At 33.0% G+C, this 19,317-nt stretch overlaps 1 protein-coding gene across 1 annotated transcript in view; it reads right to left on the reverse strand.

Annotated features, from left to right (window-relative positions):
• LOC105194942 (flotillin-2) overlaps positions 1-19,317 on the reverse strand; it is a 272,683-nt gene that overhangs the window by 62,302 nt on the left and 191,064 nt on the right. The window lies entirely within an intron of this gene.

Here is a 19,317-nt window from a genome sequence, read left to right on the forward strand (position 1 = left end):
TTGTAAATTATACACAATATCTTACTATCATTTTTATCATCTAATTGGAAATATTTTCTTTTCTTCTGAAGATAAAATAATGAAAATTGATTCAGGATTATTAATAAACAGAAAAAATTCTTGATTATTCCAGGTTTTCTCTATCATTTTTTTGGAAAAATTTTCCAAACTGAAGTATACAAAAAATAAAGAAAAAGGGAAGATAGCATGGCAATTTCAAAATTTGTCAATTTTTCCTAATTTCTGTAATAATATAAAAATATTAGATCGGGTATAAAAGTCCCTGGCGACTTTTGCTATTTTTTTATTATAATGAAAAAATTGGTACAATATGAATTAATCGAGTACCAAATAGGAGACTTCGTTTCGATGACCTGGACCTTGACATGTTGACAAGATCATAATTGTGAGTGACCTCAAAGAAGTTTTAGCTGTTGCTCGTTATTCGATAAACAGTTATTAATAAAGTTAACAATTTTGTGTTTGAATTTCTTAGCAAAGTAAAGTCCACCTGAAAGGGTTCCGCTCTTTCGTAAGGAGAGTAAAACCCATAAGCAAGGATGGCAAGTCGTTACTTTTTTGTTACTTTATCCCCAGTCAACAAAATGTTAGCATTGTGTCGACAGGCTGGCGGCAGATTCGATCAAGACGTGTTGACAGACTAAATTCAACTCATCTCAAATTCTGCTTATGTTCTGTTGACAGAACCTGTTGATATCCTATGTCAGTGAAATAACAGCATCAGGCAAGCACGTTTTACTGCCAGCACATGACGCCAGATAGGCGCCAGAATTCGAACATGAATACGCAAGACAATCTGACGGCAGACTGCTAGCACAAATCAAGAACCCCGTGCTGACAAGATTTAATATTACAAGTGTATGATTAACTCAGTGTTAGCATATTAGGTTATTGTCCTGAAATCTTAGGTTTGAATTCCGCCGGCGCCAATGCGTTTTCAAAAATTGTAAAATAATGCGTAATCGTAATTAGTAAAATAGAATATATACGAATTAGATTAACCTACTATATAATAAAAGTAAAAATAAAATCTGCAAGAAAACTGAGAACAAAATTTTTTTATAACAAAAAATTTTAATAAAATAAAGAATAGTGAGCTCAAGAGCCACGCAGGGTGCAAATAAATAACGAAAGACTTCAATGTCAAGCAGGCAAACGTTTCGACCTTTAATAACGGTCTTCTTCAGTGATAATACAAGTCAAAAAGATAGAGATTACATCTTATTATAGCGTCTTAGCATAATGATATTGTGAACAGCCTCACAGAGCGTGTGCCGAGACAAGAGTTTTGTGAAACAACATCGATTGGTTGCTCTAAGTACCAAAACTCGTGTCACAGCCTTGAGATGGGATGTTACATCTCGGTGAGAACAATTTTAAAATTTTCGAATAAAAGTGCTTGATTTCTGCTACCAGCGTGACGTCAGATCTTGTTAGTATGTGGTGCTTGATTTGTGTTAACAATCTGCCGTCAGATTGTGTTGTACAAGTCTTGCTCTAATTCTGTCGCCTATCTGACATCAGATGCTGACAGCACGGCGTGTTCGCATGGTGCTACCAGTCTGCTCTTAGATTGTCGCGTAGATCTGCTCGTTTTTTGCTGCCAGTCTGACGTTAGGTCTTGTCAGCACGCGGTGCTCGATTTCTTCTGCCAGTCTGACGTCAGATTGTATTGCGCAATGCTTGATTTTTGCCAATCTGACAACAGTCTTGTCAAAACTATTTGCTCGATTTCTGTTAAAATTAAATGCCAACAGTTTCTGTCTTATTTTTGACAACAGTTTGCTGACACCGCAGATATTGCAGAGTCTGTATGAAATCTGTTGCCTTTCTAGCAACAAAAATTGATAGCAGACTCTCCGAATAATCTGTTTGTTCACGTTTTGCTGATGGGGTCGTTACTTTTGTTTCTTTATAATAACAATTTAATAATGACGTTAGAATTTTTTATTATGAGCTTCCTACAATAAGCTATTAAACAGTGTCATAAGTCGTAAGCCATAAGAATTGATCAATCGCAGTCTAATATTCTCTTCACATTCGACTGTGATTGGTCAATTCTTATGGCTTACAACTAATGCCACCGACTAATAGCTTATTGTAGAAAGTTCATTATGGTAATAATAATGCTAGAGTTGAACAACAATCACTTTTAACAAACCACTTGTGGTCATTATGCAATATTCATTGAAAAAAGTAACTCGTTAGTTGAGTCGTTACGTAACGACTAAAAAGTTACAAGTTAGTATTTTTCAATAAGTAATGCATAATAATAACGAGTTAATTGTTAAAAAAGATTCTTCTAATCCTGGTCCTACTATTACTATTATGGAAAATTGTAACATTATTACCAAATTATAAAAAAGTATTATAAAAAGGTAATAAGTAACGGCATTACTTACTGTAACTCGTTACTCCTATCCCTGCCCATAAGGTATAACCTAATCCAACCTCTCAACAAAATGTTAGTACTGTGTCGGCAAGCTGGTGGCAGATTTGATCAAGACGTGTTGGCAGACTGAACTCAACTGATCTCAAATTCTACTTATGTTCTGTTGACAGAACCTGTTGATATTCTATGTCAGTAAAATGACAGCACCAGGCGAGCACGCTGTGCTGCCAGCACATGACGCCAGGTAGGCGGCAGAATTCTAACATGACATGCGCAACACAATCTGACGGCACACTGCTAGCACAAATCGAGCACCCCGTGCTGAGAAGACGTGACGTCAGATTAGCGGCACAATTCGAGCATAATCTACGTAACATAATCTGACGACAAACTAACATCATAAATCGAGCACTCCGTGCTGACAAGATCTGACGTCACGCTGGCAGCAGTAATCAAACAAACCGTGCTGTTTTGCGTATTTTTAAATTGTGACGTCATTCCCCCAATAAAAATTACAGATAGAAACGGACAAACAACGTATTCTATCCGTATCTGTCTGCTTTACTATGCGTTTCTTAATCCGTAATTACAGAAAATGACAGAATGTGTTTTGCAATCTATCAGCTTCTGTCTGTAAAAACAGATAGACAACTGCAAATTCTATCCGTTTTTATCTGTAAATGCGTTCCCCAAAAAATTATTTTATTATAAAAAAATTTTTTTTCAGTTTTCTTGAAAAATTTTATTCTTAATTTTATTATAGGTTAATCTAATTCGCATATATTTTATTTTACTAATTACAATTACACATTATTTTACAATTTTTGAAAACGCATTGGCGCTGGCGGGATTCGAACCTAAGATTTCGGGACAATAACTTAATACGCTAACACTGAGTTAATCGTACACTTGTAATATTGTTAATAAAAAGTTATATTTGAAGTAAAGCTGATTTAAACAGGAAGAAACTTACGTGTTGAGTGAACATTCTCACTAGCCCTTTGATTATTTAGCCTTAAATATTTTTTAAATAAACTATATAAATTATATAAATAATTAAAACCTCTTCCTGCCCATGCAAACTAATATAGTCAAAAAACAATTGAAAATAGTACCGAAGCATAAAAAAACATTATTGATGTAAAAAGGACGATTGCAAAAATCAATTTTGCAACTAATTGTTATAAATAAATTACTAAAAATTGACTGTAGAAGAAAACTGATTACTCCATTCAATCGGAAAAAATGACTTAAGAAATATATTAGGGTCAGTTAAATGAAAATGAAACAGACTGTATAACGAGCATGCAAACGTTGGTAACTCTTTTCTGTGTCATGACTTCTATTGGGAATTAGAGGAGAACGACGCAAATGTTCACCGCTGTGTCATTTGTTTGTTAGACGTACTCGAAGTGAGGTCAGCATGTTGTGTGTTCGTCCGACATCACTATGGAGGCCGAGAAAGAAGAACAGCAAAATGTGGTTTTTGACTGCAAAAAGGGTGTCAGGAAGTTCAATTCAAGCCCAAATGTCTGCTGTGTATAGCGAACACAGTATATCACGTGCGCGTGTGTTTGCGTGGAATAAACGAATTCGAGAAAATCGTTTATTCCACGTAAACACACGCGCACGTGACATACTGTAGACAGTATGTCCGCGCCAGGCTCGTTATACAATTTGTCTCGTTTTCATTTGACTGACCCTAATATATAACGTTTTTCTAATTGTTATAAACAAATTAGTTGCAAAATTAATTTTTGCAACGTTTCTTTAGTAATTTTTCCCATAGAATTGATTGGCGCAATCTGTTTTCTTTTAGAGTAAATTTTTAATTATTTGATTATACCAATTAATTGCAAAATTGAGCTTTGAAAAGTTCTTTTCACATTAATAATGTTTTTTTGTGCTTTGGTCCTATTTCCAATTCCAATTTTTTTGACTATTTTTGTTAGCCATACTTTTCTGTAATAGTAACTGTCAAAGGTAATATTACAGAAAAATACTACAATTTATAAATTTTAGCTATATTATGCTCTTCTCCTCTAATAATAAATAATGTACACTAATTTTAATTTTTCGAATAATCATTAATTAATTGCTTCGTATTCTTAATAATCATAACTAATCATGTATTACTCTGTTTCTTAGTGTTTTTCCAAACAATCTCGAATATAATAATGTTTATAATTTAATTTTTCTTAATTAACTTAGTATTTCTTACCAATATTAAATAATGTACTTTAATTTTAATTTTGTAAATCATTACCTAATTGCTTTATATTCTTAATAAAATTAACTAATTATGTATTCTAGTTTTAGTTTTTCTAATTAATAATGATTATCTAATTACTTTGTTTTTTTTATTTATATAACAATAAACAATTATGTACTTTATGCTAATTCTTTCGAATAACCTTATATAACAATAATATATCCAAACTTCGAATATCAAAATATATGTTAATTTTAGTTTTAAAAGAGACTTTAATGTAAATAATTTATTTAGTTAACCCATCTAGTCACCCTTCCTCCGAAAAAGAAGATTACACTCGGCCCAATCCCGAGTTAAAGAGATTGAATTCTCTGACTCTAATTAGGACCAACGATCGCACAATTCTGAAAAGGCGTTAAAGCGTGTTATTACACGCTGACCCATAATTTCGAAATCATCGAAGTGCGTTTGGCTTGTGCCGCACATGCCTCTAGTGTGGACACGAGAATAAAAGAGTTTTTGTTGCATTCTTCCTTGCCTTCCTTTCCTTAAAGCTGGATGTTACAACACTATAATAGGTGATTTTACTTTACCAAGAGATATTACCTTTTGTTTCTCTTGTGAGATTTAAATTTATTAATGTTATGTTTATTTCATTTTTTGTATAATATATATTTTTATGTGTAAACGTTTATTTTTGTATTTAAATATTAAGTTAAATGTTATTAAAAATAAAAGTTATTTCCCTAAAATAAATACAATGTGGGCCATAAGTCAGTTGTCACTAGCACATTGTATGTGCTACAACCGCATTTTTGACAATTAAGGGCCTATCCAGACAACCTTGCATAATCGTATAAACATATACATAAAGAAATTGATTAATCCAATAATTAAGCAAATGCATAAGAAAATGGATCAATCACTTTTTTTATGCATATGTTATTTATGCATGCAATTATGCAAGTTTGTCTGAATAGGCCCTTAATAAATTCATGAAGAATAACGTCACAATTTAAAAATATGCAAAACAGCACAGTTTGCTTGATTTCTGCTATCAGTCTGACGTCAGATTTTGTTAACACGGGGTACTCGATTTGTGTTAACAATCTGCCGTCAAATTATGTTGTACAGGTCTTGCTCTAATTCTGTCGCCCATCTGACATTAGGTGCTGACAGCACGTGGTGCTGTTAGTCTGCTGTCAGATTGTTGCGTAGATTCTGCTCGTTTTTTGCCACAAATCTGGCGTCAAGTTTTGTCAGTACGCGGTGCTTTATTTCTGCTGCAAGTCTGCCATCAGATTATGTTGTGCAGGTTATGCTTGATTTCTGCCGCCAATCTGACAACAGTCCCGTCAACAATATTTGCTCAATTTCTGTTGGAATTAAATGCCAACAGTTTCTATCCTATTTCTGACAGCAGTTTGCTGATACTGCAGATATTGCAGAATCTGTGTGAAATTTGTTATCTTTCTAGCAGCAGAAATTAGTAACAGACTCTTCGAATAATCTGTTCACGTTTAGCTGACGGGGCTGTTATGGGTCCAAGAACGATTTCACACATCAAAAGTTAATATGCTGCTTTAGTCAAATTATAACAAGGGCAGAAAGTAAATCAAGGTTAAGAAATTTAGCATTTTGAGTGGTTTTTTACATTTCCTACGTAGAAAATATATAATATACGTATAAAACATGTATGAAACGGATAAAATGGATTATGCACGACAAAATCCATCGCATGATATTCAATAAATACAATTGGTTTTGTGCTTTTGCGTAATATACGATACTTTCAATACTGGCGAGCGTTACTTCCTTTCCTTCTTTATTGGAGGAACAAGGTGAAATAAAGTCCATTCGCGTTGCTTGTAATTTTTGCACTCAGTATCTTCGTTGTTTCTTTCTCCTATTTGCTCAAGTATACATATATTTATCTCGGTTCAAAGGCAAAAATTCTTGGAAATTTCAAGCAACGTGAATAAACCTAATGGCGACACTTAATGTATTATACGTGGCTGAAACCTACGACGTATTATATGTAGTTTTTTTCATGTGTAATACATTAGATATAATTTATGCCCAGAGTCAACCACAGAATGCGCGCTAATCCCTGCGGTCACAAAAATCCTAAGCACCCACTGTGCCGCCGAACGTTGGCATTAATGTTATCAATTTTGTAATATAAATTCTCTAACACAACCCGAATTTTTGTCGCAATTGACCAAGTTGCCATTTTGAATTGGGAATAAAGTCAATCGATCTCAGATAACAATTCGTGAGTTCACGTTATTCTCACGATGTGATAATCATGCTGTGCGTGCAAAAGTGCATCACAGTGCCCTCACAATGTGATGGACGCACGCGTGTATACGTAAAAGGTCGCATGGTGCAATCACGCGTGATAGAAACATTTCACGGCGTGAGGGTAACGTGATAATCCCGCCGTGCGCACAAGAACGTATCACGCTGCCCTTACGATGTGATGAAAGCACGCTGTGGTCAATCACAACGTGATTAAACAAGACCCGCCCGTATATTATATTAAATTAACAAATTTACAAAATACTATATGAACTTCCAATCATTGGACATTTTTTTCAAGTACTTTTTATGCTTTTAATACTTTTAATGCTAATTTACTAAAGATATTGTAAATAATAATATTATTTATTTTTAATTATAAATCATAAAAAAAGAATAACAACATTGATATATAATACAATGCATTAAAAGTACCCCAATCAGCACACAATATTTTTTTAATGTCTTTTAATATTTAATATTAATTTTTCATTGTACAATTCATCATAACAAAAATATTTATCGTACATTTATTAAATATTTATTTAACATTGATTAAATATTTAAAATAATAATTTAAAGATAATATTTATTTAATATTTATTATCGTTTATTTCACGTTTATTTAATAATTATTTCACATTAATTTTTTACTTAAAAAAGATTTTTTAAAAACATTAATTTAACATTTATTCAACTTTAATTTAATAATTATTTCACATTCATTTTTTATTTAAAAAAACATTTTTAAAAATATTTTTAAAAACATTAATTTAACATTTATTTAACATTATTTTAATATTTATTTTACATTAATTTTTTATTTAAAACAACAATTTCAAAAACATTATATTAGTATTTATTGAATATTAATTTAATATTTATTTAATATTTATTTATTTTCTTTAAATAAACGTTTTTTAAACGTTTATTTAATATTGTTCAAGTATTTATTTTTTATGAATTATTTAATTGAACAAATAATTTTAGTAAGCATTTTTTAAACGTTTATTTAATACTTATTTAATGTTTATTTAATATTTATTTAATGTTTATTTAATATTAATTATTTCATTTATTTTTCATCTTTATAAAATTATGTTTATTTATTATTTATTTAACATTTAAGCTATTTATTTTTTAATTATTATTGATTTTAAAATTCGATTAAAAAATGTTTCAATAACATGTATGAAAATCAGTAAAAAATTAACTTAATTATATATATTTATATAAATAATATACTTTAATTATATATATTTCGTCTTTTCGATAACATATATTGACCTGATCTATCAGTAATGTACATGTATAGCACAAAGTGTTTACAGATCATCACGAGGGATCAGTTCGCATTGAACACAGAGATCAAGCAACGTTCACCGGGCTCGCAACTTGGATGGGTGACCGCGTAGAAATTTCAGAAAAAAAATTCTTAAGAAAAAATCTCAATATTAAAAAGAAATTTGTTTAATGTAAAAAGGGGCATGAATCCATTAATTTTAACGTTTTTGAAAAATTCTTTTTATTGCAAAACTTTTTAAAATGTTTTTAAAAACATTTTTTAAATATTGTGTGCTTATTAGGACATGAAAAAAATGGGCAATGATCAAAATTTTTGAATGCCGTATGCATGCATGCAAGCAATATGAGTCTCATTTGGAGAATGCATTTGAGGTTCATATCGCTCGCACGCATGAATACCGCACGCGTGCGACCGATATGATGCTCATATGATAACGCATCAGTCGGACACCGTGAGCTCACACCGTGCGGATAATCCGCACGGCATGCGCGCTCCGTGAACTCACTATGCGCGCATTTTGTTATCTGGAATGTAATCAATCGCTACAAAAATTTAGGTTGGATTAGGTTAGATTAGGTTATAACTTTTATCGCCGGTGTCGCATCTGCCGCCGCCATAAACAACCCACTGGCGCGGCTGCATTTCCCTCCTCCCCCCTTCCTCAGGAAAGAGAGAAGGGGAGATAGCCGGGAAGGAACAGTGGGGAGGGGGGACCCTCGCAGCGCCACTAGATCGAACCAAGGACCCTACCCTCTCCACTGTTGAAAAGGTACGCCTCGGGCGGAATCAGCGGCGGGGTAGTTGCTCGGCTGACCCGTTCTAGGGCTTGGGATGCGGGAGTGCGAACCTAGGGCCCTCTTCCATGGGGGTCCGTCGCGCTCCTGGCATCCCGGTTCGGGCGGCTGGGACTCGACTTCAGTCGAGTCTCGGCCGCTAACCCCGGAGAGGGGGTCCCTGCTCTCGGGCGAGGACCCGTTTGGGCTAAGACGGATCGCGATGCATGCTAGTTCGATCCCGTGATCCGTCCCGAGCCCAGACGTCGGAAAAAGTTGAGTTTTAATGAGTATGCCGGCCACTTCTAGGTCGGAGAGTCTCACATATCCCGCGTCTTGTCTCCACAGGACCGGAGACCCATAAAGGCGTTTCGCAACTAAAAAAAAAGGGGGGAGGGGGGTTATAACTTTTGAGTTTCTTCCTCCCATAGAAAGAGAGGGGGGGAGAGGGATCCTACATATTCGCAATACAAATATAAAAATAATGTACTATTTATGCTACACTACAAATTCAAATACATAAAAAGTGTAGTCACTTTTACGCATTTACATTTTTTTGTGCATTAAATTAATTTTATACGTGTAATTTTTATACTTTTTACACGCTTAGATGTACATTAATATTAAATTATTAGGTGTTGGAATTAATTCGTAGCGTTTTTTCAGAGAGAAACAACGATTTATTCTAAGTTTAAATATAAAAATACATTACTAAAAATATTTTCCATCGCTTGCCACAACTTTTTCCCATCTTTCTGGTAAGAGACGGATACCCCGTCGAAAAAACGCTTCGTCCTTAGAGGCGATCCATGAATCAATCCAAGTTTTGCATTCTTCATAAGAAGTAAATTTCTCCGCGGACAAACCATGGGCCATCGACCGGAACAAGTGATAATCCGAAGGAGCAATATCTGGAGAATACGGCGGGTGGGTTAGGACTTCCCATTTCAGTGTTTGCAGGTACGTTTGCACTGGCTTTGCGACGTGCGGTCTAGCATTGTCGTGCAGCAAAATAATTTTGTCGTGCCTTTCGCTCCATTCCGGCCGTTTCTCCTTCAATGCCGGACTCAAGCGTATCAATTGCAGTCGGTAACGATCCCCAGTGATGGTTTCATTCGGATTCAGCAGTTCGTAGTAAACCACATCCCGTTGATCCCACCAAATGCAAAGAAGAAGCTTAGATCCATGAATATTACGTTTTGGTACTGATGATGATGGTTGTCCAGGCTTAACCCATGATTTTTTGCGCTTGGGGTTATCGTAATATATCCACTTTTCATCACCCGTAACAATCCGATGTAAAAAACTTTTTCTTTTGTACAGTTGAAGCAGTAACTCGCAAGTCAAAAAACGCCTTTCAACGTCCCTCGGCTTTAATTCGTATGGGATCCAATGTCCTTCCTTTTGGATCATCCTTAACGCTTTAAGTCGTTTTCCCACTGTTGAAAAGTCAACCCCCAACGATGTGGACAACTCTTCGAGCGTTTGAGTTGAGTTCTCCTCAAGTAATGTCTCCAATTCTTTGTCTTCAAACTTTTTTGGCTGTCCAGGTCGTTCCTTGTTTTCTAAGTCGAAATCACCGCTCTTAAATCGCGCAAACCACTTCCGACACGTTTGTTTAGCTAAAGCTTGCTCACCGTAAACTTCTTCTAAAATCCTATGGCTTTCCGCAGCAGTTTTATTCATATGAAAGTAATGTAATAAAACTCCCCGCAAAAACACTTTATTTGGTATAAATTTAGACATATTTAAATAATTATAACTTGATGTGATTAACAAGTGAAAGTAAGATGTCGTAAAAATAACACCTAACCTAACAACTGATTTAAGATAAATTTGCTTCTGACGGTAAAAACAGAAAACTGTAGTATCCCCGCCATCTCTCGTAAAACGCTACGAATTAATTCCAACACCTAATACAAGTACGTGTAATTCTTATACTTTTTACACGCTTAGATGTATATTAATATATTAAATTACTCTAAGCTTGTAAAAAATAAAAAAATTAGCACGCATATAAATGCATGAAAAATTACTATATGATTTTACATACAAAAATACACACTTAGATTTGCAGTGTAGGCAAAGTTCAAATTATAAATTAATGTTTATAATTTTTTGTGACAATATCCTGCCAAAAATGTGCGATTAAAACCAATTAAAAAAACAAAAGTAATCCAAATCAATCGAAATTTCTGCATCGAAAATACGGTCGAAATTCAGATAGATTTATTAAAACAGAATACATTAATGTAAACATAACAAATGTTTAGTTTACAAAAAAAATATTTCTTGTATCCTTTTCGTTAAAAGAGATTAAAAAAAGATTAAATTTGAATTAAATATTTAATTTATGTACAAGATTAAATAACAATACAAATTGTTATTTACATGTAAAAATATAAAATTTTATATGGAACAGCGTTCTACACACACGTCACGTTTGAAAAAAAATGAGAGCGAATATTTGTCTCGAGGTTACAACAAGCAGCTCCTAAAGGCTCATTGAATGAGCTGTGGACATGATACAAAGACAAGGGTATGCTCATCCGATAGTATCGCATGCGCAGATATAAAAAATAGAGGGGAAAAGCACGTGACCATCACCAGATTACGTCACATTTACGGAATATGGTTGCAAATCACTATGATGACCATGTCAAACAAAAACGGCAACACAATGAATAATGAAAGCTGGTTTTTGCATTATATTCTTATATTTATATTCTTTTAAATATTCATTTTATTCTATTCTTGAAATAAACATTTCAATTAAAATTTTGTAAGAAGCACTATAAGTAAATTAAATATAAGTATACTATACTAATACATTCGAATGTACCGCAAATTGATGAAGTGAGTAGATGACAATTCTGATTGGTCGCTCTACTGTCACGTAATTTATCGTGCGCAAGAGCATACCCATGGGGTGCTTTCCAACAAGAGTGCCACGGTGTGACACAGTGTCACACAGAGAGACACAGTGTAACACAGTTGTGTAGTCTAATTGGAACAGATAAGTTACCAAACACGGTCACTAGAGTGCGTAAAAGACTGACTTAGTAAAAAACACAGATTTAAATTAAATCAGAAATCTATCCGTAGAAAATCCAGACCCGTTAAAGAAGGAATTTTACATTATCCAACGTAGGAATAACTTCTTTACAATGCTGACAAAAGAATAAACTTGCAAATTAATCCGATGAAATACGTACCAATAATGAATAATCAACGAATGCATTGTTTCTTAGACTTATACATTTCTTTAAATAAAAATAATGAATATTGATTACCATCTAAGAATTCTGGGTCCGATACGTTATTTTCAAACACAAAGACATTTTTAGTAAAAATATAAGTCCATTGTGCTAATTTAAAGATGTAGCATGTAAAGAAACGAAAGGTTCAAACTATAATTTTAATTTTGTATGTTAAAGCAACAAAACATGACTGAAATGAACTGAATATGACTAAAATGTACCAGTACCACACTTGAAAAAATAATTTACTTATCTTTCTACCATGGCTGTGGAGTCGACCGCGGTGGCGCCTAAATTTAACATCTATAGCCGCACTCGACTCACAAGGAGATCCCTTGCGGCGTGGCCGCTTGTCGCTAGCGCCAGCACTCACTTGTTAAATTTATTTCAATCCAAAATTACAGGATTTCATAAATTATAATTAAATCAACTTTTAATGCAATGTGACACGCTGACACGCTGACAATTCTTGTGTGCCATTTTTAAATAAAGATTTGAGATATTTTGATGACATTATAAATCACGTTAATAAATTTCTAAAATTGTCGGAAAACTATGATTTTTTGGCAGTTAATAAACAACCGTCAAGAAAAAAAAAGTTTTCAAACAATTTTACAAATTAAAATGATTTACAATGTTATTTTATCAAAATAACTTTTTATTTAAAAATAGCACGCAAGAATTCTCAGCGTCTCAACGTATCATTTCTTGTTACTAATATCAGGATTCTTAAACGTGGTCGCTAACAGTATTTAGAAATCTTAATCCAACTAAATTAAAATTTCTAAAAATTTTTATATTATACATTAAACTTAAAAAATTTATAAAATTAAAAAATTAAAATTTTTCAAATTTTCTTGACTGTTTGAAAATTTTTAACAGCATAGAGGTATATTAAATTTAAAAGAAAAATATATATAATATGTAAGATTATAATATAAAATATTATAAAATAAATGAAAGTTCTGTTTTTCGCTTGAAATTAAGCGGATTATTTTAGATTATATGTCCATCCGATTATTCAAATTTATTTGGATTGACAACATATGGATTAGAATGTAATTATTTCGGATTAGAAATAATTCGCAAAAGCGATATTAAAATCAATTACGATTCGTATAGAATTAAAACCGATTACTTTTTAATCCGCTCGTGGATTGAATCGATTAAAACAGTTTAAAACCGATTAAAAAGGATTCCGTTTTAATCGGTTTTAATCGCACATTTTCGGCAGGGTAACTTTTTAACGAATAACGAGGAACGGCTAAAATCTCCAGAAAATCACTCAGAATCATGACCTTGACAGCAATAAAGGCCATCGGAACGAGATTTCCTATTCAATAAATATGTCATTAATCAAAATAATTTCTACTGTTTTCTACATTTTCCCATCTTTCCGGCAGCATGCAAATACTACGTTGAAAGAAGAAATCGTCTTTTGATGCGATTCATTGATCGATCCATTTTCGTATATCCGCAGACAAGCTACGTTGCATCGATCTAAATAAATAATAAACTGAAGAGCAATATTCGGCAAATAAGCTGGAGAACTTTCCATTCTATCTCCAACAATGTTTCCTAGGTCTCCTTAACAATATGTGGCCTACCATTGTCATTTAGTAGGATGATCTCGTGACATTTGTTGACTATTTGCGAACGTATTTTAATTAATTATCTATGCAATTGCCTTAGTTGCTTGCTGTAGCGGTCTCCCATAATAGTTTGGTTTGGTGACAATAGTTCATAGAAAAACATACGTTCTTAATTCCATCAGACATAGCAGAATCTTATAGCCATAGATATTTCGTCAATGTGGTTTATTGCCAAGGTTCCACCTAATGTTTTTATCTTTTTGAATTATCAAAAAATATCTATTTTTCATCACCAATTACTATACGCTACAAGAAACTTTTTTTTGTTTAGCAAGCAATGAAAGACGTTTTATCGATTGTACGTTTAGATGATTTATGTGACATCCATTTTTCATACTTCTTCATTTTTCCCATTCTATTTAAACAAACAATTATTGAACAATCAATTTCTAGCTGCCCCGGTGCCGGAAAGATTCGAATACAGATTTCGGACAAAAATGGATTCAAACGGACAGAAAAAAGAAAAAAAAAGAAAGATAGAAAGAAATATAATTAGACAATATTTTTCGGATTGTTACTGGATCGTTCATTCCGATTAAAACTCGAGAACTACACGAATTAAGGATTGAAAACCTTGTCCAGACGAGTCTCTTTTGAATTGGACTCACAGATTAAGAAGAATTAAAAAGATTATCAGGATAAGTTCCGAGTTTATTTTGATTGGGTTCCTGGATTAGAAAGAATTGAGTAACTGTTTCGGATTGGTGTCAAATATACAAAATTACCTTTTCAAAAAAAGGTAAAAAAAAGGTGCCAATTTATGTGTGTGCACGCGCACCTTATCTATAATTTTTTTTAAAAACTCAAGTGGTACTATTTTTTAATTCAACCTAAATGTATTTTTTCCAAAAAATATATGAAATCTTTAAATTGCTCCAATTATAAAGAGAATATATTGCTGTTTGAAATAACTGTTGTACTACTTGTGCGCGCGCGCACACACACACACACACACACACACACACACACACACACACACACACACACACTATATATATATATATATATATATATATATATATATATATATATATATATATATATATATATATATATATATACATACACACACCAAGCAAATCAAAAACTGCTTACGTGAATATAATTAACCTCAACTCCCATCCACAATAAATAATATGTCTTTTGTATAGACAAGATTATATATTATGCACTTTTTTCAACCAAATTCGTTTGTCTCGTACAAAAACGTGTTGAATAAGTGTATTATTAATAAATATATGCAGTTAAAAATATATATTTGGCATTAACTAGAGTCAATATTATATTATACTCCTACGAATGCTACGTATAAAATTTTTCAAGTGTCATGAGATATGATTGACAAAGTGCATATGAATATGATAATGAAACATAGCTAATTAGATTGCATGAGTCTTATTAACTTTATTTTTATCTTTCTATCTTTCTCCACTGCATATTTTTCCCAGCAAAAATGTGGTTTGCTTTTTCTCAAGTCTACCTCTAAGTCATACTTTTTTAACTCTAGCATAATGTAAATGTATATTTTGAATGAATTGACGTTTGAAACAAGTGTCAAATGATTGAATAAAGATATAAAAATATGTGTAATTTTACAAGTTGAGTCTCAGAGGTCTCAACGCTGCGTATTCTCTCTGGTTTTAGAAATTTGTAACTAGATTAATTAATAAGTATGGTAAGTATATTTTGAATCCTGTTTATTAAAGTTAACAAAGTTAAGTGTAACTCTTACAATACATATTGGGTTCACTAAACTAGTTAAAATAATACATGATATTAAATATGCTCGCTGTGTTACAAAATACATGTTAATTGTAAATAAATAATAAATGTGTTAATCTCGCTGTTACCTGATATTTAATAATATTTCTGAGCGTCTTATAAAAGATATTTTTTCTTATAAAAGATAATTCATTTTGTAACACAGCGAGCATGTTTAATATCATGTATTATTTTAACTAGTTTTCAGTAAATTCTATATACATTGTAAAAGTTACACTTACTTTATTACCTTTTTTAATAAACAGGATTCAAAATGTACTTATCTTACTTATTAATTAATCCAATTACAAATTTCTGATACTAGAAAGTACACGCAGCGTTGAGGCCTCTGAGACTCAACTTGTAAAATTACACGTACACCAGGCATTGGAATCATTTTTATATCTTTATTCAATTATTTGATACTTGTTTCAAACGTCAATTCTTTAAAAATATACATTTATATTAACGCTAGAATTAAAAAAGCATGACTTAGAGGCAGACCTGAAAAAGCAAACTACATTTTTGCTGAGAAAGGTAAATATGCATTGGAGAAAGATAGAAAGATAAAAATAGATTTAATAAGATGCATCCGATCTAATTAACTTCGTTTCATTACCATATTCATGTGCACTTTGTAAATCATATCTTCTTATGACACTCGAAAAATTTTATACGTAGCACTCGTAGGAGTATAATATATAATAATATTGACTCTAGTTAATGCAAAATATATATTTTTAACTGCACATATTCATTAATAATAGGCTTATTCAACGCACTTTTGCACCACGCGAAAGAATTCGGCAGAAAAATGTGTCGTTTGCCCCGCAAACCGAGATATTATTGACGATTCAGGTTACAGGTTAGGAAACCTGTCATACGCGCAATCATGATCGCGGTCACGTGATGCACATCACATGGTGCATCACGTGACTGCATAGATGCTGATAGTGTAGTAGCGAGCGCCACACTGTGTCGAAAATGTGAAAGGGAAAATTCCTGAGGGCGACGACCAAGGAGACGTATCTTACAGAAAAATGTAGAGATTAGAATTTGCATCGCGATATCTTCGCTCGTGCGGTACGGAGAAAAAAATAAAAACACTTATATATGCAATTTTTCCCAAGCTATTGAATGAGACGACTTTGAACTTGATCGGTTCAGCCGTTGCTGAGATCTGATAATTTCGTTATGCTTGAACTCGCTGACTCGCGTAAAAGAGGCGTCGGTCTTTCTCGCTTTTTTTTTTTTTTAATTGGCACGAGACGCGACCGCGCCTCTGGATTTGGATAGAATCTGAATAATGCACGGATTGAAAAAGGTTACAAATTTTATTCGGTTTAGAACAGACACAGATTTCGGAACAGTTCGTAAAGGTTCGAAAAAGTTCGTATTAAATTTCTATTCAAAACTTTCACTAGGGTGCAATGCAAGCTTACGAATTGATAAGGCCGGGTCTTCATTAAACAACTCAATAAGAACAGGATTGTTTTATATACATTTATTAAATGTAAGTATAGTATAAAACAGTATAACTGTTCATGTTTTATACCATACCTTAATTGTTTAATTATTAATAAGTTTTTTGCATTACCTTTGAGGTACTATTGCAGATGCGTTTCTTTTAAGTGGTTTTTGCCGTATGTCTATTCGGCGTCCTAATGCCCTAAGCCATGCCGCTTACTTAAGAATCGTTCTTCTGTAACGGTACTTATAGATGCCGGAAATATTTAATCATTTTCTCGAGAATGCCTAAGTTTCGCAACGAACGGCTTTACTACAATAAAGGTGTGAGTGAATACTACACACTCATAAAATTTTATTAAAATTGGCGAGATCATTGTCGGGTCCTCCCCTTGTAAGAAGATGATAAAATATATGGCTCAAGAGTAAGATATTTTAATATAAAACATTTAATTAAACACGAGAGAAGTAACTAATTTTCTTAAGAATTAGGGACGCTCCTGAGGCAGAGCGCCAGCCGCGTGATCGTCGGCTCGACCGTCGAGCGGCAAGTAGTAGAAGGGGGGACAGTGGGCGACGCTTCAAGAATCGGCCCGAAATGAGCAACTAACTCTGAGAACTGATTTAATATATAGGTACACTGCCGCTCATAGAAGTTCGGACACCTGCATAAATTTTAGCAAATGGTTATTTAAAAAATTATAACGTTTCAAAACAGCTATTACATTATTTTCTTATATACTTTACAGTATCTGTTTACATATTAATATCAATTGCAAAAGTTTTATAAATTATTATTTTTTATTTTATTTGCCAAAATATATTATTCTTATTTATCAGTAAAATTCACAAAGTTCAAAACAGCTTTTAAAATATATGAATTTAGAGAATCAATGAAATTTTTTACTTTCAATAGTTTACCTGTTTCATTATCTATCCTCTTAAGTACAATTAATCACTCTTCATCGATCTTGTTTGTTTCAGAAACCTTATTTTAAGGTTACTTAAATTAAGTTCATAGAGTTTAAGTTTTTTCTAAAATATGCCGCAAGGAAAACCAATAGGTATTGAAACACAATCTAGGATTGGTACCCTTCACGAAGAAGGCGATTCTATCCGGCAAATCAGTCCAAAAATCGGAATTCCACAGTCAAGGTTAAAGACACTGTTCATCATTTTGAACATACAGGAAGTTTAGAAGATCGCAATCGCCCAGGACGATCAAAAAGCACTTCTCATGCTGAAAATCAACATATTAAGTTAATAAGTAAGCGCAATCGAAAGTTAACAGCACCAGAAATAACTGCTGAATTCAATCGCGGACGTGATAAAGCACTTTCTGTAAGCACTATAAAACGCCGATTACAAGAAGCTGGCTTACACGGGCGTGTTGCTGTGCGAAAACCCCTTTTGCGAAGAGATAATAGACTAAAGCGTATGGGCACGAACGCATCGAAAATGGACGGTGGAAAACTGCAAGAAAGTACATTGGACAGATGAATCTAAGTTTAAAATATTTGGACAGAAGAGACAAATTTTTATAAAAAGATCCAAAGACAAAAAATTCATGCGGAATTGTGTTTTACCAGCTGTGAAACATGGGGGCGGTTCTGTTCAAGTTTGAGGATGTTTTTCTTACGCAGGCACAAAAGATTTAGTTAAAATCAAGAAAATTATGAGAAAAGAGCAGTAATATTCTTGAGCAACATGCAGTTCCATTAAGAGTAAAATTAATTGGTAACAATTTCATTTTTATGCACGACAATGACCCAAAGCATACATCAGGATTATGCAGAAATTATTTAGAAGATCTTTAACAAAATAACATTTTGACATTAATGTTAGACCTTCTCAAAGCCCATCTAAACCCTATAGAACTTTTGTGGGATGAACTTAATCGGCGAGTAAGAAGAGAAGTTCCAACATCTCAATAACATCTCTAGGACATCTTACAAAGAGAACAATCTTGAACGTCAAATGCTTACAAAATTAATTGAAAGAATGCCACGCATTGTCTATGCAGTATTAAGTGCTAAAGGGAGATATTTTGTTGAAAAGAAAGTTTGACTTTCATTTCGTATAATGTTTATTTATCCATTACTAGTTTATTTATCCATGTCGCAGAAAGAATAAATGTTATAATGCATTCTGATTTGCTTGTGTTTTCATTTA

This window comes from Solenopsis invicta, chromosome 5, assembly GCF_016802725.1.
Source record: "Solenopsis invicta isolate M01_SB chromosome 5, UNIL_Sinv_3.0, whole genome shotgun sequence".
Lineage (NCBI taxonomy): Eukaryota > Metazoa > Arthropoda > Insecta > Hymenoptera > Formicidae > Solenopsis > Solenopsis invicta.